This window comes from Mytilus trossulus, chromosome 12, assembly GCF_036588685.1.
Source record: "Mytilus trossulus isolate FHL-02 chromosome 12, PNRI_Mtr1.1.1.hap1, whole genome shotgun sequence".
Lineage (NCBI taxonomy): Eukaryota > Metazoa > Mollusca > Bivalvia > Mytilida > Mytilidae > Mytilus > Mytilus trossulus.
Genome location: NC_086384.1, coordinates 59,569,186 through 59,573,109, shown reverse-complemented (window position 1 = coordinate 59,573,109; position 3,924 = coordinate 59,569,186).

Here is a 3,924-nt window from a genome sequence, read left to right as displayed (position 1 = left end):
GAGGTAAAATGTATCAAAACTACTAAAATGTTGTTACGTATCAATATCTTGAAAAAAAGGAGGACATGCTGGCACCCTAAATTGATGCCAACAAAAATTTGTTATTGTATTGCAATATTGCTGTCCATTGTATTATACATTGAATCCTGACATTACAAATATGGCTGATTTACTATGAGGGTATATAGATTTACAAATTTAAGTGCACATACGGTCAGTTTTTGGTTGATGCGGTCAAATAATTTTGTTGAACAAGTCAGAGTGAGGTATAGTAACTACTGAAATTTTTGTGACGTATCAATATTTTTAATAAAAGAAGGACATGCTGGCACCCTTAATTGATGCGAACAAAAATTGTTTGTTATTGTATTGCAATATTGCTGTCCATTGTATTATACATTGAATCCTGACATAAAAAATATGGCTAATTTACTATGCGGGTATTTAGATTTACAAGTTAAAGTGCACATACATGTGTGGTCAGTTTTGGTTGATGCGATTAAATAATATTGTTGTACAAGTCGGCATGAGGTATCAAAACTACTGAAATTGTGTTACGTATCAATATTTTGAATAAAAGGATTACATGCTGGCACCCTAAATTTATGCGAACAAAAATTTGTTATTATTGTATAACAATATTGCTGTCCATTGTATTATACATTGAATCCTGACATAAAAAAAATTGGCTGATTTACTATGCGGGTATATAGATTAACAAATTAAAGTGCACATATGGTCAGTTTTAGTTAATGCGATCAAAAATATTTGTTGTACAAGTCGGAATGAGGAATCGAAACTACTCAAACTTTGTTACGTATAAATATTTTGAAAAAAAGGAGGACATGCTGGCACCCTAAATGTATGCAAACCAAAAATTTGTTGTTATTGTATTGCAATATTTCTGTCCATTGTATTATACAATGAATCCTGACATAAAAAATATGGCTGATTCACTATATATTTAGATGCGGGTATATATATTTACAAATTAAAGTGCACATATGGTCAGTTTTGGTCAATGCGGTCAAATAATTTTGTTGTACAAGTCAGCATGAGGTATACAAACTACTGAAATTTTTGCTACGTATCAATATTTTGAATAAAAGGAGGACATGCTGGCACCCTTAATTGATGAGAACAAAAAATGTTTGTTATTGTATCGCTATATTGCTGTCCATTGTATTATATTGTGGTTTACTTTTGGCGGAATGTTTATAATGTTGAACTTAAGTGTTAGGAGTTTAAAAAAAACTTGTTCGTCTTGTTTATTGCCATGGCGATTTCAATTTTGTATACGACATATGATATGAATGTTTCATTGCTATATTTCGCCTCCCTTTTATTAAAACGTTGATGCATTTCAAAACTTTCCAATTAGCGATTAGCGATTGTATATTTTTTGTTACATCTATAGGGTTAACTTGACAAGTATAGAAGTAGACTCATTTCATTGATTTGCATTAATTCCTTTATATTTTTTTTACGCCAAGTATTGGAATGACACAGTCACGTATGTTGTAGCTTTGATTATTTGGAATTACTACATGTTCACTTCTTGCTACTATGAACATCAATAATCATTTCATTTCTCCTGAAAACTTACTTTTATTTTTTTTTATATTCACCCCATATATACCAAATGTTAAATTATTGATATTGATATGAAAGAAATTTCTTAGTATTCCCAATTCTTTCTATGTTGTGTCTTTATTCTATTCAGAAAAGGGGGAAGGTTTTGTACCTTTGAAACGTTTAATCCCGGTGCAAATGTTCGCACCTGTCCTTAGTCAGGAATCTAATGTTTAGTTGTGGTCGTCGGTTTATGTAGTTCATACGTGTTGCTTGTTTCTCGTTTTTATATAGATTAGACCTTAGTTTTCCCATCTGAATGGTTAAACATTAGTAATTTGGGGGGCCCTTTGTAGCTTGATGTTCGGTGTAAGCCAAGGCTCCGTGTTGAACGCCTTACCTTGACATATTGTTACCCTTTATAAATTGTGTCTTGGATGATGATTTTTGATATATATTTAAAAACTTAATACGAAAATCCAATCGGTTACCCTCCTAGACTTACCCTTTCCGAGATGGAGTAAGGCCTCCAAAACAACAATTTTAACATATTTGGGGTTTGGGTTAGGGTTAGTGTATGGGTTGGGTCAGGGTTAAGGTTCGGGTTAAGGTAAGAGTTAGGGTTAGGGTCAAGATTGGGACAGGGTAGTGTACTTTGACGATGGTTAGTGAGATGCCTTTTCTCGCTTCTGCGCGTGTCTGCCCGTGGGCTGTAGTGTAGAAGAGGGGCGAAAAACGCAGATGGACAGTAAAACTCACACTAAAAAAAAATATTCGATCTATATTAATACGGTACTCGAGTGGAAACAAATACAAAAAACAAGGAAATGCTGGCTGCCATAGATATTTATATTATACACAATTTTTCAGTATCTTATTTATAGTAAATGGGCTTTATTAATAGTAAATTAATGTCGTTTTCGTCTTCCGTGGAGAAACAGAAAAGGGACTACTTTTGTTATAGCAAAACTTACGATTGTCGTTGTCGGTAATGAATCAGCCAGAAAAAGGTCAATGTTGGCACCCTATACTGATGAAAACACCATATATAGCCGTTTGAAACTTACAATTCTTCACATAAATGTCTAACCTTAAATCTTGCGGTACAAAAAGGGCTCAATTACCAAGCCGGTACAAGAAAATTAACCAAAAGAAAGAAATTCTGTCGCCTTTTTTTTGTTATCGACACAAATAAAAGTAACCGTAGACTTTAACAGGTCTCATTTTGTGTCTAATTATCCATCATTAGTAGAAAATGGTCATTCCAGCACAGTAGTATCACTAAAAAGGATAGATTTCGGCACATTTTATAGATTCAGCCAACAACTACAGCAACATGAAACCTTCATTTGTTCACTTTTGTGTCTGAGAATCCATGTAAACTCATAAATATTACTTTATTGTCAGAATATGATAGAACATATGAAATGGTGTACTTTTTTATTGTTTCGCGACATATATATAAGTAACTGTAGACTTATAAACCTCAAATTATGCATTCTTCTAGTTGTCGACAGAGATTTTAGTAACCGTAGACTTCTAACCTGTCTAAATCTGTCAATCCTTAGGAACCAACACAATAAAATGTCAATGCCAGTAAGTAATAACCAAGAAAATGGTCAATATTGGAACCCATTAGTGCTGAATGCAAGAGAAATAGCACTTCAAAGACCTTTAATGATTCATTTTTATGTGTGACAGTCCATTTTTAGATATCAAATGTCCATTATGATGAGGCCAGAAAAAGAATTGTATCAAAAAATAGATTTAAAAAAATGACATTTTTCTTGCTGATTCATTACCGACAACGACAACGACAATCGTAAGTTTAGCTATAACAAAAGTAGCCCCTTTTCTGTTTCTCCACGGAAGACGAATACTCCATAAGTACACAATGTCACTCAGACCTGAAGAATATACATTATGAAAAGATATCATTAACGTTTTCAAAATGGTGACTCTGTTCATGCCATGAGCCGCTGTATGAGCCGCTTGCCTTGCACGTACCACTTGACCACCTGTTGTGCTCTAGACCTCAGACATGTATAATTCACATACATCTTATAAACCATTGTTTTATACAGCTCTTTGATATTATATGTTTATAACATATATTATGCAAATACCATGAGTGCGCATGGTAATCTCCTCTGTATATGTGTAAGTCGCAGATATAAGTTAATGTATGCATGTAAATAATTGATAATGTATGTCTGTCTGTTTTTTAGTCTGTGTATCTGTGTGTATGTATGTAAGCATTATGTACGGTGTTAAAGTCTGTTTCATTAAGGTCTTCTGGGGATAGTTGTCTCGTTGGCAATCATACCACATCTTCTTTTTTACATGTATGTA